Source organism: Carica papaya, chromosome 5, assembly GCF_054855325.1.
Source record: "Carica papaya isolate Zhongbai chromosome 5, ASM5485532v1, whole genome shotgun sequence".
Taxonomy (NCBI): Eukaryota; Viridiplantae; Streptophyta; class Magnoliopsida; order Brassicales; family Caricaceae; genus Carica; species Carica papaya.
The window spans coordinates 31,347,630-31,371,229 of record NC_142313.1 but is presented as its reverse complement, the minus strand read 5'-3'; the positions used below and the strand labels follow the sequence as shown (position 1 = coordinate 31,371,229).

Genomic DNA, 23,600 nt, shown 5'->3' with positions numbered 1-23,600 from the left:
GGTGCAGTGCGCACGCACAAGGAAACAAATGACGGGAGGGGGAAGAAAGGAGAAGGAGTATATGTATTTGCAGCGCGAAATTAAACAGGTGCGATCATACCAGCACTATTGCCCTGGATCCCATTAGAACTCTGCAGTTAAGTGTGCTTGGGCGAGAGTAGTACTCGGATGGGTGACCTCCTGGGAAGTCCTTGTGTTGCACCAATTTTTTTTCAAACGGGTCGTTCGACATTACGCGCGACTGGAACTATGGTCCGCTGGTTTATACGCAAATGTGGGTCAAGAATCAGGGGTATTTTAATCGATATTAGAACGAGAAAAAGAGGTGCAATGTGAACGCACAAGGAAACAAGTGATGGGAGGGGGGGAGGGAAGAAGGAGTGTATGTATTTTCAGCATGAAATTAAACAGTGGTCATACCAGCACAAATGCATCGGATTCTATCAGAACTCCGTAGGTAAGGGTGCTTGGGCGAGAGTAGTACTAGCATGGGTTACCTCCTGCAAAGTCTTTATATGTCACCCATTTTCTTGTGAAGTCCTCGTGTTACACCCATTTTTTTGCAGATGATTCTTTCGACGTTACGCGCGACTTGAATTATGGTCCTCAGGTTTATTCGCAAATGTGAGTCACGGCACCGTAGCATTTTACTTGATATTAGAACGAGCACGGGAGGTGCAGTGCGCACGCACAAGGAAACAAATGACGGGAGGGGGAAGAAAGGAGAAGGAGTTTATGTATTTGCAGCGCGAAATTAAACAGGTGCGATCATACTAGCACTATTGCCCTGGATCCCATCAGAACTCTGCAGTTAAGTGTGCTTGGGCGATAGTAGTACTCGGATGGGTGACCTCCTGGGAAGTCCTTGTGTTGCACCAATTTTTTTTCAAATGGGTCGTTCGACATTACGCGCGACTGGAACTATGGTCCGCTGGTTTATATGCAAATGTGGGTCAAGGATCAGGGGTATTTTAATCGATATTAGAACGAGAAAAAGAGGTGCAATGTGAACGCACAAGGAAACAAGTGATGGGAGGGGGGGAGGGAAGAAGGAGTGTATGTATTTTCAGCATGAAATTAAACAGCGGTTTTACCAGCACTAATGCATCGGATTCTATCAGAACTCCGTAGGTTAGGGTGCTTGGGCGAGAGTAGTACTAGCATGGGTTACCTCCTGCAAAGTCTTTATATGTCACCCATTTTCTTGTGTAGTCCTCGTGTTACACCCATTTTTTTGCAGATGATTCTTTCGACGTTACGCGCGACTTGAATTATGGTCTTCAGGTTTATTCGCAAATGTGAATCACGACGCTGTAGCATTTTACTTGATATTAGAACGAGAACGGGAGTTGTAGTGCGCACGCACAAGGAAACAAATGACGGGAGGGGGAAGAAAGGGGAATGAGTTTATGTATTTGCAGCGCAAAATTAAACAGGTGCGATCATACCAGTACTAATGCACCTGATCCCATCAGAACTCTGCAGTGCAGTGTGAACGCACAAGAATCAGGGATATTTTAATCGATATTAGAACGAGAAGGAGAGGTGCAGTTTGAACGCACAAGGAAAGAAATGATGGGAGGGGGGGAGGGAAGAAGGAGTGTATGTATTTTCAGCACGAAATTAAACAGGTGCACTCACACCAGCACAAATGCACCGAATCCCATCAGAACTCCGCAGTTAAGTGTGCTTTGGCGAAAGTAGTACAATGATGGGTTACCTCCTAGGAAGTTCTCGTGTTGCACCCATTTTCTTTTTTTCAGATGTACCGTTCGACGTTACGCGCGACTTTAATTATGGTCCGCAGGTTTATTCACAAATGTGAGTCACGGCGCCGTGGCATTTTACTTGATATTTGAACGAGAACGAGAGGTGCAGTGCGCACGCACAAGGAAACAAATGACAGGAGGAGGAAGAAAAGAAAAGGAGTGTATGTATTTGAAGCGCAAAATTAAACAAGTGGCATCATACCAGCACTAATGCACTGGATCCCATCAGAACTCTGCAGTTAAGTGTGCTTGGGCGAGAGTAGTACTCGGATGGGTGACCTCATGGGAAGTCCTCGTATCGCAACAATTTTTTTTCAGATGAGTCGTTCGACGTTACGCGCGACTGGAACTATGGTCTGCTGGTTTATACGCAAATGTGAGTCAAGAATCAGGGGCATTTTAATTGATATTAGAACGAGAATGAGAGGTGCAGTGTGAACGCACAAGGAAACAAATGATGGGAGGGGGGGAGGGAAGAAGTAGTGTATGTATTTTCAGCACGAAATTAAACAGGTGCACTCACACCAGCACAAATGCACTGGATCCCATCAGAACTCCGCAGTTAAGTGTGCTTTGGCGAAAGTACTACAATGATGGGTTACCTCCTAGGAAGTTCTCGTGTTGCACCCATTTTCTTTTTTTCAGATGTGCCGATCGACCTTACGCGCGACTTTAATTATGGTCCGCATATTTATTTGCAAATGTGAGTCATGGCACCGTGGCATTTTACTTGATATTAGAACGAGAACGGGAGGTGCAGTGCGCACGCACAAGGAAACAAATGACGAGAGGGGGAAGAAATGATAAGGAGTTTATGTATTTGCAGCGCGGAATTAAACGGGTGCGATCATACCATCACTAATGCACCGGATCCCATCAGAACTCCGCAGTTAAGTATGCTTGGGCGAGAGTAGTTCTCGGATGGGTGACCTCTTGGGAAGTCCTCGTGTCGCACCAATTTTTTTTCAGACTGGTCGTTCGACGTTACGCTCGACTGGAACTGGGGTCCGCTGGTTTATACGCAATTGTGAGTCAAGAAACAGGGGCATTTTAATCGATATTAGAACGAGAAGGAGAGGTGCAGTGTGAACGCACAAGGAAACAATTGATGGGAGGGGGAGGGAAGGAGAAGGAGTGTATGTATTTTCAGCACGAAATGAAACAGGTGCGATCATACCAGCACTAATGCAACAGATTCTAGCAGAACTCCGTAGGTAAGGGTGCTTGGGCGAGAGTTGTACTAGCATGGGTTACCTCATGCGAAGCCCTTATATTTCACCCATTTTCTTGTGAAGTCCTCGTGTTGCACCCATTTTTTTGCAGATGATTCCTTCGACGTTACGCGCGATTTGAATTATGGTTCTCAGGTTTATTCGCAAATGTGAGTCACGGCGCTGTAGCATTTTACTTGATATTAGAACGAGAACGGGAGGTGCAGTGCGCACGCACAAGGAAACAAATGACGGGAGGGGGAAGAAAGGGGAATGAGTTTATGTATTTGCAGCGCAAAATTAAACAGGTGCGATCATACCAACACTAATGTACCGGATCCCATCAGAACTCCGCAGTGAAGTGTGCTTGGGCGAGATTAGTACTCGGATGGGTGACCTCCTGGGAAGTCCTCGTGTCGCACCAATTTTTTTTCAGATGGGTCATTCGACGTTACGCGCTTCTGGAACTAGGGTCTGCTGGTTTATACGCAAATGTGAGTCAAGAAGCAGGGGCATTTTAATCGATATTAGAACGAGAATGAGAGGTAAAGTGTGATCGCACAAGGAAACAAATGACGGGAGGGGGAAGAAAGGAGAAGGAGTGTATGTATTTGCAGCGCAAAATTAAACAGGTGAGATCATACCAGCACTAAAGCTCCGGATCCCATCAGAACTCCGCAGTTAAGTGTGCATGGGCGAGAGTAGTACTCGGATGGGTGACCACTTGGGAAGCCCTCGTGTTGCACTAATTTTTTTTCGGATGGGTTTTTCGACGTTACGCGCGAATGGAATTATAAACCGTTGGTTCATTTGCAAAGGTGAGTCACGTTGCCGGGGCATATTACTTGATATTAGAACGAGAAAGAGAGATGCAGAGTGCACGCACAAGGAAACAAATGACGGGAGGGGGGATGGAAGGAGAAAGAGTGTATGTATTTGTAGTGCAGAATGAAACATGAGGGATCATACCAGCACTAATGCAACGGATTCTATCAGAACTCCGCAATTAAGGGATCTTGGGCGAGAAAAGTACTCGGATGGGTGACCTCCTGCGAAGTCCTTATATTTCACCCATTTTTTTGGGAGGTCCTCGTGTTGCACCCATCATTTTGCAGATGATTCTTTCGACGTTACGTGCGACTTGATTTATGGTCCGCAGATTTATTCGCAAATGTGAGTCACGGCGCCGTGGCATTTTACTTGATATTAGAACGAGTACGGGAGGTGCAGTGCGCACGCACAAGGAAACAAATGGCGGGATGAGGAAGAAAAGAGAATGAGTGTATGTATTTGAAGCGCAAAATTAAACAAGTGTCATCATACCAGTATTAATGTGCTGGATCCCATCATAACTCTGCAGTTAAGCGTGCTTGGGCGAGAGTAGTACTCGGATGGGTGACCTCTTGGGAAGTCCTCGTATTGCAACAAGTTTTTTTCAGATGGGTCGTTCGACGTTACGCGCGACTGGAGCTATGGTCCGCTGGTTTATACGCAAATGTGAGTCAAGAATCAGGGGCATTTTAATCGATATTAGAACGAGAAGGAGAGGTGCAGTGTGAACGCACAAGGAAACAAATGATGGGATGGGGGAGGGAAGAAGGAGTGTGTGTATTTTCAGCACGAAATTAAATAGGTGCGGTCACACCAGCACAAATGCACCGGATCCCATCAGAACTTCGCAGTTAAGTGTGCTTTGGCGTAAGTAGTAAAATGATGGGTTACCTCCTGGGAAGTTCTCGTGTTGCACCCATTTTCTTTTTTTCAGATGTGCCGTTCGACGTTACGCGCGACTTTAATTATGGTCCACAGATTTATTCGCAAATGTGAGTCACGGCGCCGTGGCATTTTAATCGATATTTGAACGAGAATGAGAGGTGCAGTGTGAACGCACAAGGAAACAAATGACGGGAGGGGGAAGAAAGGAGGAGTATATGTATTTGCAGCGCGAAATTAGAGAGGTGCGATCACAGCAGCACTAATGCACCGGATCCCATCAGAACTCCGCAGTTAAGTGTGCTTGGGCGAGAGTAGTACTCGGATGGGTGACCACCTGGGAAGCCCTCGTGTTGCACCTATTTTTTTTCAGATGGGTTGTTCGATGTTACACGCGAATGGAATTATAAACAGCTAGTTCATTTGCAAAAGTGAGTCACGGTGCCGGGGCATATTACTGGATATTAGAACGATAAAGAGAGATGTAGAGTGCACGCACAAGGAAACAAATGACGGGAGGGGGAAGAAAGGAGAAGGAGTTTATGTATTTGCAGCGCAAAATTAAACAGGTGTGATCATACCAGCACTAATGCACCGGATCCCATCAGAACTCCGCAGTTAAGTGTGCTTGGGCGAGAGTAGTACTTGGATGGGTGACCTCCTTGGAAGTCCTCATGTCGCATTAATTTTTTTTTCAGACGGGTCGTTCGACGTTACACGTGACTAGAGCTAGGGTCCACTGGTTTATACGCAAATGTGAGTCAAGAAGCAAAGGCATTTTAATCGATATTAGAACGAGAAGGAGAGATGCAGAGTGCAGGCACAAGGAAACAAATGACGGGAGGGGGGATAGAGGGAGAAAAAGTGTATGTATTTGCAGCGCAGAATGAAACATGAGCAATCATACCAGCACGAATGCAACGAATTCTATCAGAACTCCGCAAGTTAAGGGTGTTTGGGCGAGAGTAGCACTAGGATGGGTGACCTCCTGCGAAGTCTTTAAATTTCACCCATTTTCTTAGGAAGTCCTCGTGTTGCACCCATTTTTTTGCAGATAATTCTTTCGACGATACGTGCGACTTGAATTATGGTCCTCAGGTTTATTCGCAAATGTGAGTCATGACACCTTAGCATTTTACTTGATATTAGAACGGGCACGGGATGTGCAATGCGTACACACAAGGAAACAAATGACGGGAGGGGAAAAAAAGGAGAAGGAGTTTATGTATTTGCAACACGGAATTAAAGGGGTGCGATCATACCAGCACTAATGCGCCGGATCCCATCAGAACTCCGCAGTTAAGTGTGCTTGGGCGAGAGTAGTACTCGGATTGGTGACCTCCTGAGAAGTCCTCGTGTCGCACCAATTTTTTTTCAGACGGGTCGTTCGACGTTAAGCGTGACTGGAACTATGGTCCGCTAGTTTATACGCAAATGTGAGTCAAGAATCAGGGGCATTTTAATCGATATAAGAATGAGAAGGAGAGGTGCAGTGTGAACACACAAGGAAACAAATGATGGGAGGAGGGGAGGGAAGAAGGAGTGTATGTATTTTCAGCACAAAATTAAACAGGTGCGGTCACACCAGCACAAATGCACCGGATCCCATCAGAACTCCGTAGTTATGTGTTCTTTAGCGAAAGTAGTACAATGATGGGTTACCTCCTGGGAAGTTCTCGTGTTGCTCCCATTTTCTTTTTTTCAGATGTGCCGTTCGACGTTACGCGCGACTTTAATTATGGTCCGCAGATTTATTCGCAAATGTGAGTCACGGCACCGTGGCATTTTACTTGATATTTGAACGAGAACGAGAGGTGCAGTGCGCACGCACAAGGAAACAAATGACGGGAGGGGGAAGAAAGGAGAAGGAGTTTATGTATTTGCAGCGCGAAATTAAACAGGTGCAATAATACCAGCACTAATGCATCGGATCCCATCAGAACTCCGCATTTAAGTGTGCTTGGGCGAGAGTAGTACTCGGATGGATGACCTCCTGGGAAGTCCTTGTGTCGCACTAATTTTTTTTTAGACGGGTCGTTCGATGTTACGCGCGACTGGAACGAGGGTCCACTGGTTTATACGCAAATGTGAGTCAAGAAGCAGGGGCATTTTAATCGTTATTACAACGAGAAGGAGAGATGCAGAGTGCATGCACAAGGAAACAAATGACGGGAGGGGGGATGGAGGGAGAAAATGTGTATATATTTACAGCGCAGAATGAAACATGAGCAATCATACCAGCACCAATGCAACGGATTCTATCAGAACTCCACAAGTTAAGGGTGCTTGGGCGAGAGTAGCACTAGGATGGGTGACCTCATGCGAAGTCCTTATATTTCACCCATTTTCTCAGGAAGTCCTCGTGTTGCACCCATTTTTTTGCAGATGATTGTTTCGACGATACGCGCGATTTGAATTATGGTCCTCAGGTTTATTCGCAAATGTGAGTCACGGCACCGTAGCATTTTACTTGATATTAGAACGAGCACGGGAGGTGCAGTGCGCACGCACAAGGAAACAAATGACAGGAGGGGGAAGAAAGGAGAAGGAGTTTATGTATTTGCAGCGCGGAATTAAAGGGGTGCGATCATACCAGCACTAATGCACCGGATCCCATCAGAACTCTACAATTAAGTGTGCTTGGGCGAGAGTAGTACTCGGATGGGTGACCTCCTGGGAAGTCCTAGTGTCGCACCAATTTTTTTTCAGACGGGTCGTTTGACGTTATGCGCGACTGGAACTGGGCTCTGCTGGTTTATACGCAATTGTGAGTCAAGAAGCAGGGGCATTTTAATCGATATTAGAACGAGAAGGAGAGGTGCAGTATGAACGCACAAGGAAACAATTGAGGGGAGGGGGAGGGAAGGAGAAGGAGTGTATGTATTTTCAGCAGGAAATGAAACAGGTGCGATCATACCAGCACTAATGCATCGGATCCCATGAGAACTCCGCAGTTTAGTGTGCTTGGGCGAGAGTAGTACTCGGATGGGTGACCTGCTGGGAAGTCCTCGTGTCGCACTAATTTTTTTTTAGACGGGTCGTTCGACGTTACACGCGACTGGAACAAGCGTCCACTGGTTTGTACGCAAATGTGAGTCAAGAAGCAGGGTCATTTTAATTGATATTAGAACGAGAAAGAGAGATGCAGAGTGCACGCACAAAGAAACAAATGACGGGAGGGGGAATGGAGGGAGAAAAAGTGTATGTATTTACAGCGCATAATGAAACATGAGCAATCATACCAGCACCAATGCAACGGATTCTATCAGAACTCCGCAAGTTAAGGGTGCTTGGGCGAGAGAAGCACTAGGATGGGTGACCTCCTGCGAAGTCCTTATATTTCACCCATTTTCTTAGGAAGTCCTCGTGTTGCACCCATTTTTTTGCAGATGATTCTTTCGACGATACGCGCGACTTGAATTATGGTCCACAGGTTTATTCGCAAATATGAGTCACGGCACCGTAGCATTTTACTTGATATTAGAACGAGCACGGGAGGTGCAGTGCGCACGCACAAGGAAACAAATAACGGGAGGGGGAAGAAAGGAGAAGGAGTTTATGTATTTGCAGCGCGGAATTAAACGGGTGCGATCATACCAGCACAAATGCACCGGATCCCATCAGAACTCCGCAGTTAAGTGCGCTTTGGCGAAAGTAGTACAATGATGGGTTACCTCCTCGGAAGTTCTCGTGTTACACCCATTTTCTTTTTTTCAGATGTACCGTTCGACGTTACGCGCGACTTTAATTATGGTCCGCAGATTTATTAGCAAATGTGAGTCACAGCGCCGTGGCATTTTACTTGATATTTGAACGAGAACGAGAGGTGCAGTGCGCACGTACAAGGAAACAAATGATGGGAAAGGGAAGAAAGGAGAAGGAGTTTATGTATTTACAGCGCGAAATTAAACAGTTGCGATCATACCAGCACTAATGCACCGGATCCCATCAGAACTCCGCAGTTAAGTGTGCTTGGGTGAGAGTTGTACTCGGATATGTGACCTCCGGGGAAGTCCTCTTGTTGCACTAATTTTTTTTTTCAGACGGGTCGTTCGACGTTATGCGCGACTGGAACTAGGGTCCACTAGTTTATACGCAAATGTGAGTCAAGAAACAGGGGCATTTTAATCGATATTAGAACGAGAAGGAGAGATGCAGAGTGCACGCACAAGGAAACAAATGACGGGAGGGGGGATGGAGGGAGAAAAAGCGTATGTATTTGCAGCGCAGAATGAAACATGAGCAATCATACCAGCACCAATGCAACGGATTCTATCAGAACTCTGCAAGTTAAGGGTGCTTGGGCGAGAGTAGCACTCGGATGGGTGACCTCCTGCGAAGTCCTTATATTTCACCCATTTTCTTGGGAGGTCCTCGTGTTGCACCCATCTTTTTGCAGATGATTCTTTCGACGTTACGCGCGACTTGATTTATGGTCCGCAGGTTTATTCACAAATGTGAGTCACGGCGCCGTGGCATTTTACTTGATATTAGAACGAGTACGGGAGGTGCAGTGCGCACGCACAAGGAAACAAATGACGGGAGGAGGAAGAAAAGAGAAGGAGTGTATGTATTTGAAGCGCAAAATTAAACAAGTGGCATCATACAAGCGCTAATGCACTAGATCCCATGAGAACCCTGCAGTTAAGTGTGCTTGGGCGAGAATAGTACTCGGATGGGTGATCTCCTGGGAAGTCCTCGTGTCGCAACAATTTTTTTTCAGACGGGTCGTTCGACGTTACGCGCGACTGGAACTCGTGTTCGCTGGTATAAACGCAAATGTGAGTCAAGAAACAGGGGCATTTTAATCGATATTAGAACGAGAAGGAGAGGTGCAGTGTGAACGCACAAGGAAACAATTTATGGGAGAATGAGGGAAGGAGAAGGAGTGTATGTATTTTCAGCACGAAATGAAACAGGTGCTATCAAACCAGCACAAATGCAATGGATTCTATCAGAACTCCATAGGTAAGGGTGCTTTGGCGAGAGTAGTACTAGCATGGGTTACCTCCTGCGAAGTCCTTATATTTCACCCATTTTCTTGTGAAGTCCTCGTTTTGCACCCATTTTTTTGCAGATGATTCTTTCGACGTTACGCGCAACATGAATTATGGTCCTCAGGTTTATTCGCAAATGTGAGTCACGGCGCTGTAGCATTTTACTTGATATTAGGACGAGAATGGGAGGTGCAGTGTGCACGCACAAGGAAACAAATGACGCGAGGGGGAAGAAAAGGGAATGAGTTTATGTATTTGCAGCGCGAAATTAAACAGGTGGGATCATACTAGCATTAATGCACCGGATCCCATCAGAACTCCGTAGTGAAGTGTGCTTGGGCGAGATTAGTACTCGGATGGGTGACCTCTTAGGAAGTCCTCGTGTCGCACAAATTTCTTTTCAGACGGGTTGTTCGACGTTACGCGCGTCTGGAGCTAGGGTCCGCTAGTTTATACGCAAATATGAGTCAAGAAGCAGGGGCATTTTAATCGATATTAGAATGAGAATGAGAGGTGAAGTGTGAACGCACAAGGAAACAAATGACAGGAGGGGGAAGAAAGGAGAAGGAGTGTATGTATTTGAATCGCAAAATTAAACAAGTGACATCATACCAGCACTGATGCACTGGATCCCATCAGAACTCTGCAGTAAAGTGTGCTTGGGCGAGAGTAGTACTCGGATGGGGGACCTCTTGGGAAGTCCTCGTATCGCAACAATTTTCTTTCAGATGGGTCGTTCGACGTTACGCGCGACTGGAACTATGGTCCGCTGGTTTATACTCAAATTTGAGTCAAGAATCAGGGGCATTTTAATCGATATTAGAACGAGAAGGAGATGTGCAGTGTGAACACACAAGGGAACAAATGATGGGGGGGGGGAGGGAAGAAGGAGTGTATGTATTTTCAGCACAAAATTAAACAGGTGCGGTCACACCAGCACAAATGCACCGGATCCCATCAGAACTTCGCAGTTAAGTGTGCTTTGGCGAAAGTAGTACAATGATGGGTTACCTCCTAGGAAGTTCTCGTGTTGCACCCATTTTCTTTTTTTCAGATGTGCCGTTCGACGTTACGCGCGACTTTAATTATGGTCCGTAGATTTATTCGCAAATGTGAGTCACGGCGCCGTGGCATTTTACTTGATATTTGAACGAGAACGGGAGGTGCAGTGCGCACGCACAAGGAAACAAATGACGGGAGGGGGATGAAAGGAGAAGGAGTTTATGTATCTGCAGCGGGAAATTAAACTGGTGCGATCATACCAGCACTAATGCACCGGATCCCATCAGAACTCCGCAGATAAGTGTGCTTGGGCGAGAGTAGTACTCGGATGGGTGACCTTTTGGGAAGTCCTCGTGTCGCACTAATTTGTTTTTTCAGACGGGTCGTTCGACGTTACGCACGACTGGAACTAAGGTCCACTGGTTTATACGCAAATGTGAGTCAAGAAGCAGGGGCATTTTAATCGATATTAGAACGAGAATGAGAGATGAAGTGTGAACGCACAAGGAAACAAATGACAGGAGGGGGAAGAAAGGAGAAGGAGTGTATGTATTTGCAGCGCGAAAGTAAACAGGTACGATCATACCAGCACTAAAGCTCCGGATCCCATCAGAACTACGCAGTTAAGTGTGCTTGGGCGAGCATAGTACTCGGATGGGTGACCACTTGGGACGCCCTCGTGTTGCACCTATTTTTTTTCGGATGGGTTGTTCGACGTTACGCGCGAATAGAATTATAAACCGCTGGTTCATTTGCAAAGATAAGTCACGGTGCCGGGGCATATTACTTGATATTAGAACGAGAAAGAGAAATGCATAGTGCACGCACAAGGAAACAAATGACGGGAGGGGGGATGGGAGGAGAAAGAGTGTATGTATTTGCAGTGCAGAATGAAACATAGAGATCATACCAGCACTAATGCAACGGATTCTATCAGACCTCCGTAGTTAAGGGTGCTTGGGCGAGAAAAGTACTCGGATGGGTGACCTTCTGCGAAGTCCTTATATTTCACCCATTTTCTTGGGAGGTCCTCGTGTTGCACCCATCTTTTTGCATATGATTCTTTCGACGTTACGCGTGACTTGATTTATGGTCTGCAGGTTTATTCGCAAATGTGAGTCACGGCGCCGTGACATTTTACTTGATATTAGAACGAGTACGGGAGGTGCAGTGCCCACGTACAAGGAAACAAATGAAGGGAGGATGAAGAAAAGAGAAGGAGTGTATGTATTTGAAGCGCAAAATTAAACAACTGGCATCATACCAGCACTAATGCACTGGATCCAATCAGAACTCTGCAGTTAAGTGTGCTTTGGCGAAAGTAGTACAATGATGGGTTACCTTCTGAGAAGTTCTCGTGTTGCACCCATTTTTTTTTTTTCAGATGTGCCGTTCGACGTTACACGCGACTTTAATTATGGTCCGCAGATTTATTCGCAAATGTGAATCACGGCGCCGTGGCATTTTACTTTATATTTGAACGAGAACGAGAGGTGCAGTGCGCACGCACAAGGAAACAAATGACGAGAGGGGGAAGAAAGGAGAAGGAGTATGTTTTTGCAGCGCGAAATGAAACAGGTGCGATCATACCAGCACTAATGCAACGGATTTTATCAGAACTCTGTAGGTAAGGGTGCTTGGGCGAGAGTAGTACTAGCATGGGTTACCTCCTGCGAAGTCCTTATATTTCACCAATTTTCTTGCGAAGTCCTCGTGTTGCACCCATTTTCTTTTTTTCAGATGTGCCGTTCGACGTTACGCGCGACTTTAATTATGGTCTGCAGATTTATTCGCAAATGTGAGTCACGGCACCATGGCATTTTACTTGATATTTGAACGAAAACGACAGGTGCAGTGCGCACGCACAAAAAAGCAAATGACGGGAGGGGGAAGAAAGGGGAATGAGTTTATGTATTAGTAGCGCAAAATTAAATAGTTGCGATCATACCAGCACTAATGCACCGGATCCCATCAGAACTCTGCAGTGAAGTGTGCTTGGGCGAGATTAGTACTCGGATGGATGACCTCCTGGGAAGTCCTCGTGTCGCACCAATTTTTTTTCAGACGGGTCGTTCGACGTTACGCGTGTCTGGAACTATGGTCCGCTGGTTTATAAGCAAATGTGAGTCATGAAGCAGGGGTGTTTTAGTCGATATTAGAACGAGAATGAGAGGTGAAGTGTGAACGCACAAGGAAACAAATGATGGGAGGGGAAGAAAGGAGAAGAAGTGTATGTATTTGCAGCGTAAAATTAAACAGGTGCGATCATACCAGCACTAAAGCTCCGGATCCCATCAGAACTCTGCAGTTAAGTGTGCTTGGGCGAGAGTAGTACTCGGATGGGTGACCACTTGGGAAGCCCTCGTGTTGCACCTATTTTTTTTCGGATGGGTTGTTCGACATTACGCGCAAATGGAATTATAAACCGCTGATTCATTTGCAAAGTTGAGTCACGGTGCCGGGGCATATTACTTGATATTAGAACGAGAAAGAGAGATGTAGAGTGCACGCACAAGGAAACAAATGATGGGAGGGGGGATGGAAGGAGAAAGAGTGTATGTATTTCCAGTGCAAAATGAAACATGAGGGATCATACCAGCACTAATGCAACAGATTCTATCAGAACTCTGCAGTTAAGGGTGCTTGGGCGAGAAAAGTACTCGGATGGGTGACCTCCAATGAAGTCCTTATATTTCACCCATTTTCTTGGAAGGTCCTCGTGTTGCACCCATCTTTTTGCAGATGATTCTTTCGACGTTACGGGCGACTTGATTTATGGTCCGCAGATTTATTCGCAAATGTGAGTCACGGCGCCGTGGCATTTTACTTGATATTAGAACGAGTACGGGAGGTGCAATGTGCACGCACAAGGAAACAAATAACGGGATGAGGAAGAAAAGAGAATGAGTGTATATATTTGAAGCGCAAAATTAAACAAGTGGCATCATACCAGCACTACTGCACTGGATCCCATTAGAACTCTGCAGTTAAGTGTGCTTGGGCGAGAATAGTACTCGGATGGGTGACCTCTTGGGAAGTCCTTGTATCGCAACAATTTTTTTTCAGATGGGTCATTCGACGTTACGCACGACTAAAACTACGGTCCGCTGGTTTATACGCAAATGTGAGTCAAGAATCAGGGGCATTTTAATCGATATTAGAACGAGAAGGAGAGGTGCAGTGTGAACGCACAAGGAAACAAATGATGGGAGGGGGGGAGGGAAGAAGGAGTGTATGTATTTTCAGCACCAAATTAAACAGGTGCGGTCACACCAGCACAAATGCACCAGATCCCATCAGAACTCCGAAGTTAAGTGTGCTTTGGCAAAAATAGTACAATGATGGGTTACCTCCTGGGAAGTTCTCGTGTTACACCCATTTTCTTTTCTTCAGATGTGCCGTTCGACGTTACGTGCGACTTTAATTATGGTCGGCAGATTTATTCGCAAATGTGAGTCACGACGCTGTGGCATTTTACTTGATATTTGAACGAGGACAAGAGGTGCAGTTAAGTGTGTTTGGGCAAGAGTTGTACTCGGATGGGTGACCTCTTGGGAAGTCCTCGTGTCGCAACAATTTTATTTCAGACAGGTCGTTCGATGTTACGCGCGACTGGAACTAGGGTCCGCTGGTTTATACGCAAATGTGAGTCAAGAAACAGGGGTATTTTAATCGATATTAGAACGAGAATCAGAGGTGCAGTGTGAACGCACAAGGAAACAATTGACGGGAGGGGGAAGAAAGGAGAAGGAGTGTATGTTTTTGCAGCGCGAAATGAAACAGGTGCGATCATACCAGCACTAATGCAACGGATTCTATCAGAACTCCGTAGGTAAGGGTGCTTGGGTGAGACTAGTACTAGCATGGTTTACCTCCTGCGAAGTCCTTATATTTCACCCATTTTCTTGTGAAGTCCTCGTGTTGCACCCATTTTTTTGCAGATGATTCTTTCGACGTTACGCGCGACTTGAATTATGGTCCTCAGGTTTATTCGCAAATGTGAGTCACGGTGCTGTATTATTTTACTTGATATTAGAAAGAGAACGGGAGGTGCAGTGCGCACGCACAAGGAAACAAACGACGGGAGGGGGAAGAAAGGGGAATGAGTTTATGTATTTGGAGCGCAAAATTAAACAGGTGCGATCATACCAGCACTAATGCACCGGATCCCATCAGAACTCCGCAGTGAAGTGTGCTTGGGCGAGATTAGTACTCGGATGGGTGACCTCCTAGGAAGTCCTCGTGTCGCACCAATTTTTTTTCAGACGGGTCGTTTGACGTTACACGCGTCTGGAACTAGGGTCCGCTGGTTTATACGCAAATGTGAGTCAAGAAGCATGGGCATTTTATTCGATATTAGAACGAGAAGGAGAGGTGCAGTGTGAACGCACAAGGAAACAATTGATGGGAGGGTGAGGGAAGGAGAATGAGTGTATGTATTTTCAGCACGAAATGAAACAGGTTCGATCATACCAGCACCAATGCAACGGATTCTCTCAGAACTCCGTAGGTAAGGGTGCTTGGGCGAGAGTAGTACTAGCATGGGTTACCTCCTGCGAAGTCCTTATATTTCACCCATTTTCTTGTGAAGTCCTCGTGTTGCACCCATTTTTTTGCAGATGATTCTTTCGACGTTACGCACGACTTGAATTATGGTCCTCAGGTTTATTCGCAAATGTGAGTCTTGGCGCTGTAGAATTTTACTTGATATTAGAACGAGAACGGGAGGTGCAGTGCGCACGCACAAGGAAACAAATGACGGGAGGGGGAAGAAAGGGGAATGAGTTTATGTATTTGCAGAGCAAAATTAAACAGGTGCGATCATACCAGCACTAATGCACCGGATCCCATCAGAACTCCGCAGTTATGTGTGCTTTGGCGAGAGTAGTACTCGGATTGGTGACCTCCTGGGAAGTCCTCGTGTCGCACCAATTTTTTTTCAGACGGGTCGTTCGACGTTACTTGCGATTGGAACTAGAGTCCGCTTGTTTATACGCAAATGTGAGTCAATAAGCAGGAGCATTTTAATCGATATTAGAACGAGAAGGAGAGGTGCAGTGTGAACGCACAATGAAACAATTGATGGGAGGGGGAGGGAAGGAGAAGGAGTGTATGTATTTTCAGCACGAAATGAAACAGGTACGATCATACCAGCACTAATGCAACAGATTCTATCAGAACTCCGTAGGTAAGGGTGCTTGGGCGAGAGTATTACTAGCATGGGTTACCCCCTGCGAAGTCCTTATATTTCACCCATTTTCTTGTGAAGTCCTCTTGTTGCACCCATTTTTTTGCAGATGATTCTTTCGACGTTACGCGCGACTTGAATTATGGTCCTCAGGTTTATTCGCAAATGTGAGTCACGGCGCCGTGGCATTTTACATGATATTAGAACGAGAACGGGAGGTGCAGTGCGCACGCAAAAGGAAACAAATGACGGGAGGGGGAAGAAAGGGGAATGAGTGTATGTATTTGCAGCGCGAAATTAAACAGGTGCTATCATACCAGTACAAATGCACCGGATCCCATCAGAACTCCGCAGTTAAGTGTGCTTTGGCGAAAGTAGTACAATGATGGGTTACCTCGTGGGAAGTTCTCGTGTTGCACCCATTTTTTTTTTTTCAGATGTGCCGTTCGACGTTACGCGCGACTTTAATTATGGTCCGTAGATTTATTCGCAAATGTGAGTCACGGCGCCGTGGCATTTTACTTGATATTTGAACGAGAACGGGAGGTACAGTGCGCACGCACAAGGAAACAAATGACGGGTGGGGGAAGAAAGGAGAAGGAGTTTATGTATTTGCATCGCGAAATTAAACAGGTGCGATCATACCAGCACTAATGCACCGGATCCCATCAGAACTCCGCAGTTAAGTGTGTTTGGGCGAGAGTAGTACTCGGATGGGTGACCTCTTGGGAAGTCCTCGTGTCGCACCAATTTTTTTTCAGACGGGTCGTTCGATGTTGCGCGCGACTCGAACTAGGGTCCGCTGGTTTATACGCAAATGTGAGTCAAGAAACAGGGGCATTTTAATCGATATTAGAACGAGAAGGAGAGGTGCAGTGTGAACGCACAAAGTCCTCGTGTCGCACAAATTTTTTTTCAGACTGGTCGTTCGACGTTACACGCGTCTGGAACTAGGGTCCGCTGGTTTATACGCAAATGTGAGTCAAGAAGTAGGGGCATTTTAATCGATATTAAAACGAGAATGAGAGGTGAAGTGTGAACGCACAATGAAACAAATGACGAGAGGGGGAAGAAAGGAGGAGTGTATGTATTTGCAGCGCGAAATTAAAGAGGTGCGATCATAGCAGCACTAAAGCCCCGGATCCCATCAGAACTCCGCAGTTAAGTGTGCTTGGGCGAGAGTAGTACTCGGATGGGTTGTTCGATGTTACGCGCGAATAGAATTATAAACCGCTGGTTCATTTGCAAAGTTGAGTCACGGTGCCGGAGCATATTTCTTGATATTAGAACGAGAAAGAGAGATGCAGAGTGCACGCACAAGGAAACAAATGACGGGAGGGTGAATGGGAGGAGAAAGAGTGTATGTATTTGCAGTGCAGAATGAAACATGAGGGATCATACCAGCACTAATGCAACGGATTCTATCAAAACTCCGCAGTTAAGGGTGCTTGGGCGAGAAAAGTACTCGGATAGGTGACCTCCTGCGAAGTCCTTATATTTCACCCATTTTCTTGGGAGGTCCTCGTGTTGCACCCATCTTTTTGCAGATGATTCTTTCAACGTTACGCGCGACTTGATTTATGGTCCGCAGGTTTATTCGCAAATGTGAGTCACGGCGCCGTGGTATTTTACTTGATATTAGAACGAATACGGGAGGTGCAGTGCGCACGCACAAGGAAACAAATGACAGGAGGAGGAAGAAAAGAGAAGGAGTGTATGTATTTGAAGCGCAAAATTAAACAAGTGGCATCATACCAGCACTAATGCACTGGATCCCATCAGAACTCTGCAGTTAAGCGTGCTTGGGCGAGAGTAGTACTCGGATGGATGACCTCTTGGGAAGTCCTCGTATCACAACAATTTTTTTTCAGATGGGTCGTTCGACGTTATGCGCGACTGGAACTATGGTCCGCTGGTTTATACGCAAATGTGAGTCAAGAATCAGGGGTATTTTAATCGATATTAGAACGAGAATGAGAGGTGCAGTGTGAACGCACAAGGAAACAAATGATGGGAGGGGGGGAGGGAAGAAGGAGTGTATGTATTTTCAACACGAAATTAAACAGGTGCGGTCAAACCAGCACAAATGCACCGGATTTCATCAGAACTACGCAGTTAACTGTGCTTTGGCGAAAGTAGTACAATGATGGGTTACCTCCTGGAAAGTTCTCGTGTTGCACCCATTTTCTTTTTTTCAGATGTGCCGTTCGACGTTATGCGCGACTTTAATTATGGTCCGCAGATTTATTCACAAATGTGAGTCACGGCGCCGTGGCATTTTACATGATATTTGAACGACAACGAGAGGTGCAGTGCACACGCACAAGGAAACAAATGACGGGAGGGGGAAGAAAGGAGGAGGAGTTTATGTATTTGCAGCGCAAAATTAAACAGATGCGATCATACCAGCACTAATGCACCGGATCCCATCAGAACTCCTCAGTTAAGTGTGCTTGGGCAAGAGTAGTACTCGGATGGTGACCTCTTGGGAAGTCCTCGTGTCGCACTAATTTTTTTTTCAGACAGGTCGTTCGACGTTACGCGCGATTAGAACTAGGGTCCACTGGTTTATACGCAAATTTGAGTCAAGAAGCAGGGGCATTTTAATCGATATTAGAACGAGAAGGAGAGGTGCAGTGTGAACGCACAAGGAAACAAATGATGGGAGGGGGGGAGGGAAGAAGGAGTGTATGTATTTTCAGCACAAGATCAAATAGGTGCGGTCACACCAGCACAAATGCACCGGATCCCATCAGAACTCCGCAGTTAAGTGTGCTTTGGCAAAAGTAGTACAATGATGGGTTACCTCCTGGGAAGTTCTCGTGTTGCACCCATTTTCTTTTTTTCAGATGTGCCGTTCGACGTTACGCGCGACTTTAATTATGGTCCGCAGATTTATTCGCAAATGTGAGTAAAGAAGCAGGGGCATTTTAATCGATATTTTAACGAGAAGGAGATATGCAGAGTGCACGCACAAGGAAACAAATGACGGGAGGGGAGATGGAGGGAGAAAAAGTGTATGTATTTTCAGCACAGAATGAAACATGAGCAATCATACCAGCACCAATGCAACGGATTCTATCACCACTCCGCAAGTTAAGGGTGCTTGGGCGAGAGTAGCACTAGGATGGGTGACCTCCTGCGAAGTCCTTATATTTCATCCATTTTCTTAGGAAGTCCTCGCGTTGCACCTATTTTTCTGCAGATGATTCTTTCGACGATACGCGCGACTTGAATTATGGTCCTCAGGTTTATTCGCAAATGTGAGTCACGGCACCGTAGCATTTTACTTGATATTAGAACGAGCACGGGAGGTGCAGTGCGCACGCACAAGGAAACAAATGATGGCAGGGGGAAGAAAGAAGAAGGAGTTTATGTATTTGCAGCGCAAAATTAAATGGGTGCGATCATACCAGCACTAATGCACTGGATCCCATTAGAACTCCGCAGTTAAGTGTGCTTGGGCGAGAGTAGTACTCGGATGGGTGACCTCTTGGGAAGTCCTCGTGTCGTACCAATTTTTTTTTAGACGGATCGTTCGACGTTACGCGGGACTGGAACTAGGGTCCGCTGGTTTATACGCAATTGTGAGTCAAGAAGTAGGGGCATTTTAATCGATATTAGAACGAGAAGGAGAGGTGCAGTGTGAGCGCACAAGGAAACAATTGATGGGAGGGGGAGGGAAGGAGAAGGAGTGTATGTATTTTCAGCACGAAATGAAAAAAGTGCGATCATACCAGCACTAATGTAACAGATTCTATCAGAACTCCGTAGGTAAGGGTGCTTAGGCGAGAGTAGTACTAGCATGGGTTACCTCCTGCGAAGTCCTTATATTTCACCCATTTTCTTGTGAAATCCTCGTTTTGTACCCATTTTCTTTTTTTCAGTTGTGCCGTTTGAAGTTACGCGCGACTTTAATTATGGTCCGCAGATTTATTCGCAAATGTGAGTCACGCCGCCGTGGCATTTTACTTGATATTTGAACGAGGATGAGAGGTGCAGTGCGCACGCACAAGGAAACAAATAACGGGAGGGGGAAGAAAGGAGAAGGAGTTTATATATTTGCAACTCGGAATTAAACGGGTGCGATCATACCAGCACTAATGCACCGGATCCCATCAGAACTCCGCAGTTAAGTGCGCTTGGGCGAGAGTAGTACTCGGATGGGTGACCTCCTTGTAAGTCCTCGTGTCGCACTAATTTTTTTTCAGACGGGTCGTTCGACGTTACGCGCGACTGGAACTAGGGTCCGTTGGTTTATACACAAATGTGAGTCAAAAAGCAGGGGCATTTTAATCGATATTAGAATGAGAAGGAGAGGTGCAGTGTGAACGCACAAGGAAACAATTGATTGGATGGGGAGGGAAGGAGAAGGAGTGTATGTATTTTAAGCACGAAATGAAACAGGTGCGATCATACCAGCACTAATGCAAAGGATTCTATCAGAACTCCGTAGGTAAGGGTGCTTGGGCGAGAGTAGTACTAGCATGGGTTACCTCCTGCGAAGTCTTTATATTTCACCCATTTTCTTGTGAAGTCCTCGTGTTGCACCCATTTTTTTACAGATGATTCTTTCGACGTTACGCGCGACTTTAATTATGGTCCTCAGGTTTATTCGCAAATGTGAGTCACGGCGCTGTAGCATTTTACTTGATATTAGAACGAGAACGGGAGGTGCAGTGCGCACGCACAAGGAAACAAATGACAGGAGGAGGAAGAAAAGAGAAGGAGTGTATGTATTTGAAGCGCAAAATTAAACAAGTGGCATCATACCAGCACTAATGCACTGGATCCCATCAGAACTCTGCAGTTAAGCGTGCTTGGGCGAGAGTAGTACTCGGATGGGTGACCTCTTGGGAAGTCCTCGTATCGCAACAATTTTTTTTCAGATGGGTCGTTCGACGTTACGCGCGACTGAAACTATGGTCTGCTGGTTTATACGCAAATGTGTGTCAAGAATCATACGCAAATGTGTGTCAAGAATCAGGGGCATTTTAATCGATATTAAAACGAGAAGGAGAGGTGCAGTGTGAACGCACAAGGAAACAAATGATGGGAGGGGTGTAGGGAAGAAGGAGTGTATGTATTTTCAGCACGAAATTAAACAGGTGCGGTCACACCAGCACAAATGCACCGGATCCCATCAGAACTCCGCAGTTAAGTGTGCTTTGGCGAAAGTAGTACAATGATGGGTTACCTCCTGGGAAGTTCTCGTGTTGCACCCATTTTTTTTTTTCAGATGTGTCGTTCGACGTTACGCGCGACTTTAATTATGGTCCGCAGATTTATTCGCAAATGTGAGTCACGGCGCCGTGGCATTTTACTTCATATTTGAACGAAAACGAGAGGTGCAGTGCGCACGCACAAGGAAACAAATGACGGGAGGGGGAAGAAAGGAGAAGGAGTTTATGTATTTGCAGTGCGAAATTAAACATGTGCGATCATACCAGCACTAACTCACCGGATCTTATCAGAACTTCGCAGTTAAGTGTGCTTGGGCGAGAGTAGTACTCGGATGGGTGACCTCCAGCGAAGTCCTTATATTTCACCCATTTTCTTAGGAAGTCCTCGTGTTGCACCCATTTTTTTGCAGATTATTCTTTCGACGATACGCGCGACTTGAATTATGGTCCTCAGATTTATTCGCAAATGTGAGTCACGGCACCGTAGCATTTTACTTGATATTAGAACGAGCACAGTTGGTGCAGTGCGCACGCATAAGGAAACAAATGACGGGAGGGGGAAGAAAGGAGAAGGAGTTTATGTATTTGCAGCGCGAAATTAAACGGGTGCGATCATACTAGCACTAATGCATCGGATCCCATCAGAACTCCGCAGTTAAGTGTGCTTGGCAGCGAGTAGTACTCGGATGGGTGATCTCTTGGGAAGTCCTCGTGTCGCACCAATTTTTTTTTTGACGGGTCGTTCAACGTTAAGCGCGACTGGAACTTGGGTCCGCTGGTTTATACGCGAATGTGAGTCAAGAAGCAGGGGCATTTTTAATCGATATTAGAACGAGAAGGAGAGATGCAGTGTGAACGCACAAGGAAACAATTGATGGGAGGGGGAGGGAAGGAGAAGGAGTGTATGTATTTTTAGCACGAAATGAAACAGGTGCGATCATACCAGCACTAATGCAACGGATTCTATCAGAACTCCGTTAGTAAGGGTGCTTGGGCGAGAGTAGTACTAGCATGGGTTACCTCATGCGAAGTCCTTATATTTCACCCATTTTCTTGTGAAGTCCTCGTGTTGCAGATTATTCTTTCGACGATACGCGCGACTTGAAAATGGGTGAAATATAAGGACTTCCCAGGAGGTCACCCATCCGAGCACTACTCTCGCCCAAACTCACTTAACTGCGGAGTTCTGATGGGATCTGGTGCATTAGTGCTGGTATGATCGCACCCGTTTTATTTCGCGCTGCAAATACATAAACTCCTTCTCCTTTCTTCCCCCTCCCGTCATTTGTTTCCTTGTGCGTGCGCACTTCACCTCCCGTGCTCGTTCTAATGTCAAGTAAAATGCTACGGTGCCGTGACTCACATTTGCGAATAAACCTGTGGACCATAATTTAAGTCGCGCGTATCGTCGAAAGAATCATCTGCAAAAAAAAAGGTACAACACGAGGACTTCCTAAGAAAATGGGTGAAATATAAGGACTTCGCAGGAAGTCACCCATCCTAGTGCTACTCTCGCCCAAGCACCCTTAACTTGCAGAGTTTTGATAGAATCCGTTGCATTGGTGCTGGTATGATTGCTCCTGTTTCATTCTGCGCTGCAAATACATACACTTTTTCTCCCTCCATCCCCCCTCCCGTCATTTGTTTCCTTGTACGTGCACTCTGCATCTCTCTTTCTCGTTCTAATATCGATTAAAATGCCCCTACTTCTTGACTCACATTTGCGTATAAACCAGAGGACCCTAGTTCCATTCGCGCGTAACGTTGAACGACCCGTCTGAAAAAAAAAATTAATGCGGCACGAGGACTTCCCAAGAGGTCACCCATCCGAGTACTACTCTCGCCCAAACACACTTAACTGCGGAGTTCTGATGGGATCCGGTGAATTAGTGCTGGTATGATCGCACCTGTTTAATTTTGCGCTGCAAATACATAAACTCCTTCTCCTTTCTTCCCCCTCCCGTCTTTTGTTTCCTTGTGCGTGCACACTGCACCTCTCGTTCTCGTTTAAATATCAAGTAAAATGCCACAACGCCGTGACTCACATTTGCGAATAAATCTGCGGACCAAAATTAAAGTCGCGCGTAACGTCGAACTGAACATCTGAAAAAAAGAAAATGGGTGCAACACGAGAAGTTCCCACGAGGTAACCCATCATTGTACTACTTTCGCTAAAGCACACTTAACTGCGGAGTTCTGATGGGATCCGGCGCATTTGTGATTGTATGATCGCACCTGTTTAATTTTGCGCTGCAAATACATACACTCATTCCCCTTTCTTCCCCCTCCCGTCATTTGTTTCCTTGTGCGTGCGCACTACACCTCCCGTTCTCGTTCTAATATCAAGTAAAATGCCACGACGCCGTGACTCACATTTGCGAATAAACCTGAGGACCATAATTCAAGTCGCGCGTAACGTCGAAAGAATCGTCTGCAAAAAAAATGGGTGCAACGCAAGGACTTCAGAAGAAAATGGTTGAAATATAAGGACTTCGCAGGAGGTAACCCATGCTAGTACTACTCTCGCCCAAGCACCC

At 46.0% G+C, this 23,600-nt stretch overlaps 5 non-coding genes and 36 pseudogenes across 5 annotated transcripts; 38 read left to right on the top strand and 3 right to left on the bottom strand.

Annotated features, from left to right (window-relative positions):
• Window positions 1-86: 86 nt before the first annotated feature.
• Window positions 87-205, top strand: LOC148264526 (5S ribosomal RNA; annotated as a pseudogene).
• Window positions 206-760: 555 nt separating this feature from the next.
• Window positions 761-879, top strand: LOC148264525 (5S ribosomal RNA; annotated as a pseudogene).
• Window positions 880-1,629: 750 nt separating this feature from the next.
• On the top strand, window positions 1,630-1,748 carry LOC148264524 (5S ribosomal RNA; annotated as a pseudogene).
• Window positions 1,749-1,958: 210 nt separating this feature from the next.
• On the top strand, window positions 1,959-2,076 carry LOC148264523 (5S ribosomal RNA; annotated as a pseudogene).
• Window positions 2,077-2,280: 204 nt separating this feature from the next.
• LOC148264522 (5S ribosomal RNA) lies at window positions 2,281-2,399 on the top strand (annotated as a pseudogene).
• A 209-nt stretch (window positions 2,400-2,608) lies between these two features.
• LOC148264521 (5S ribosomal RNA) lies at window positions 2,609-2,727 on the top strand (annotated as a pseudogene).
• A 559-nt stretch (window positions 2,728-3,286) lies between these two features.
• Window positions 3,287-3,405, top strand: LOC148264520 (5S ribosomal RNA; annotated as a pseudogene).
• Window positions 3,406-3,610: 205 nt separating this feature from the next.
• On the top strand, window positions 3,611-3,729 carry LOC148264519 (5S ribosomal RNA; annotated as a pseudogene).
• Window positions 3,730-4,611: 882 nt separating this feature from the next.
• LOC148264518 (5S ribosomal RNA) lies at window positions 4,612-4,730 on the top strand (annotated as a pseudogene).
• A 206-nt stretch (window positions 4,731-4,936) lies between these two features.
• On the top strand, window positions 4,937-5,055 carry LOC148264517 (5S ribosomal RNA). Its single transcript, XR_015820115.1, has one exon. It is a non-coding gene; the product is annotated as a 5S ribosomal RNA (ribosomal RNA).
• A 205-nt stretch (window positions 5,056-5,260) lies between these two features.
• LOC148264516 (5S ribosomal RNA) lies at window positions 5,261-5,379 on the top strand (annotated as a pseudogene).
• Window positions 5,380-5,941: 562 nt separating this feature from the next.
• On the top strand, window positions 5,942-6,060 carry LOC148264515 (5S ribosomal RNA; annotated as a pseudogene).
• A 532-nt stretch (window positions 6,061-6,592) lies between these two features.
• LOC148264514 (5S ribosomal RNA) lies at window positions 6,593-6,711 on the top strand (annotated as a pseudogene).
• A 561-nt stretch (window positions 6,712-7,272) lies between these two features.
• Window positions 7,273-7,391, top strand: LOC148264513 (5S ribosomal RNA; annotated as a pseudogene).
• Window positions 7,392-7,596: 205 nt separating this feature from the next.
• On the top strand, window positions 7,597-7,715 carry LOC148264512 (5S ribosomal RNA; annotated as a pseudogene).
• A 561-nt stretch (window positions 7,716-8,276) lies between these two features.
• LOC148264511 (5S ribosomal RNA) lies at window positions 8,277-8,395 on the top strand (annotated as a pseudogene).
• Window positions 8,396-8,604: 209 nt separating this feature from the next.
• LOC148264510 (5S ribosomal RNA) lies at window positions 8,605-8,723 on the top strand (annotated as a pseudogene).
• A 1,241-nt stretch (window positions 8,724-9,964) lies between these two features.
• Window positions 9,965-10,083, top strand: LOC148264509 (5S ribosomal RNA; annotated as a pseudogene).
• Window positions 10,084-10,288: 205 nt separating this feature from the next.
• On the top strand, window positions 10,289-10,405 carry LOC148264508 (5S ribosomal RNA; annotated as a pseudogene).
• A 205-nt stretch (window positions 10,406-10,610) lies between these two features.
• Window positions 10,611-10,729, top strand: LOC148264507 (5S ribosomal RNA; annotated as a pseudogene).
• A 209-nt stretch (window positions 10,730-10,938) lies between these two features.
• Window positions 10,939-11,057, top strand: LOC148264506 (5S ribosomal RNA). Its single transcript, XR_015820918.1, has one exon. It is a non-coding gene; the product is annotated as a 5S ribosomal RNA (ribosomal RNA).
• Window positions 11,058-11,264: 207 nt separating this feature from the next.
• On the top strand, window positions 11,265-11,383 carry LOC148264505 (5S ribosomal RNA; annotated as a pseudogene).
• A 1,243-nt stretch (window positions 11,384-12,626) lies between these two features.
• Window positions 12,627-12,745, top strand: LOC148264504 (5S ribosomal RNA; annotated as a pseudogene).
• Window positions 12,746-12,949: 204 nt separating this feature from the next.
• Window positions 12,950-13,068, top strand: LOC148264503 (5S ribosomal RNA). The gene has a single exon (XR_015820996.1). It is a non-coding gene; the product is annotated as a 5S ribosomal RNA (ribosomal RNA).
• A 561-nt stretch (window positions 13,069-13,629) lies between these two features.
• Window positions 13,630-13,747, top strand: LOC148264502 (5S ribosomal RNA; annotated as a pseudogene).
• A 204-nt stretch (window positions 13,748-13,951) lies between these two features.
• LOC148264501 (5S ribosomal RNA) lies at window positions 13,952-14,070 on the top strand (annotated as a pseudogene).
• Window positions 14,071-14,827: 757 nt separating this feature from the next.
• LOC148264500 (5S ribosomal RNA) lies at window positions 14,828-14,946 on the top strand. Its single transcript, XR_015820168.1, has one exon. It is a non-coding gene; the product is annotated as a 5S ribosomal RNA (ribosomal RNA).
• Window positions 14,947-15,505: 559 nt separating this feature from the next.
• Window positions 15,506-15,624, top strand: LOC148264499 (5S ribosomal RNA; annotated as a pseudogene).
• Window positions 15,625-16,183: 559 nt separating this feature from the next.
• On the top strand, window positions 16,184-16,302 carry LOC148264498 (5S ribosomal RNA; annotated as a pseudogene).
• Window positions 16,303-16,511: 209 nt separating this feature from the next.
• Window positions 16,512-16,630, top strand: LOC148264497 (5S ribosomal RNA). The gene has a single exon (XR_015821051.1). It is a non-coding gene; the product is annotated as a 5S ribosomal RNA (ribosomal RNA).
• A 991-nt stretch (window positions 16,631-17,621) lies between these two features.
• LOC148264496 (5S ribosomal RNA) lies at window positions 17,622-17,738 on the top strand (annotated as a pseudogene).
• Window positions 17,739-18,272: 534 nt separating this feature from the next.
• LOC148264495 (5S ribosomal RNA) lies at window positions 18,273-18,390 on the top strand (annotated as a pseudogene).
• Window positions 18,391-18,595: 205 nt separating this feature from the next.
• Window positions 18,596-18,714, top strand: LOC148264494 (5S ribosomal RNA; annotated as a pseudogene).
• Window positions 18,715-19,279: 565 nt separating this feature from the next.
• LOC148264493 (5S ribosomal RNA) lies at window positions 19,280-19,398 on the top strand (annotated as a pseudogene).
• A 563-nt stretch (window positions 19,399-19,961) lies between these two features.
• LOC148264492 (5S ribosomal RNA) lies at window positions 19,962-20,080 on the top strand (annotated as a pseudogene).
• Window positions 20,081-20,640: 560 nt separating this feature from the next.
• On the top strand, window positions 20,641-20,758 carry LOC148264491 (5S ribosomal RNA; annotated as a pseudogene).
• Window positions 20,759-20,986: 228 nt separating this feature from the next.
• Window positions 20,987-21,105, top strand: LOC148264490 (5S ribosomal RNA; annotated as a pseudogene).
• A 562-nt stretch (window positions 21,106-21,667) lies between these two features.
• On the top strand, window positions 21,668-21,786 carry LOC148264489 (5S ribosomal RNA; annotated as a pseudogene).
• A 385-nt stretch (window positions 21,787-22,171) lies between these two features.
• LOC148264488 (5S ribosomal RNA) lies at window positions 22,172-22,290 on the bottom strand (annotated as a pseudogene).
• Window positions 22,291-22,853: 563 nt separating this feature from the next.
• On the bottom strand, window positions 22,854-22,972 carry LOC148264487 (5S ribosomal RNA; annotated as a pseudogene).
• Window positions 22,973-23,181: 209 nt separating this feature from the next.
• Window positions 23,182-23,300, bottom strand: LOC148264486 (5S ribosomal RNA; annotated as a pseudogene).
• Window positions 23,301-23,600: the final 300 nt, after the last annotated feature.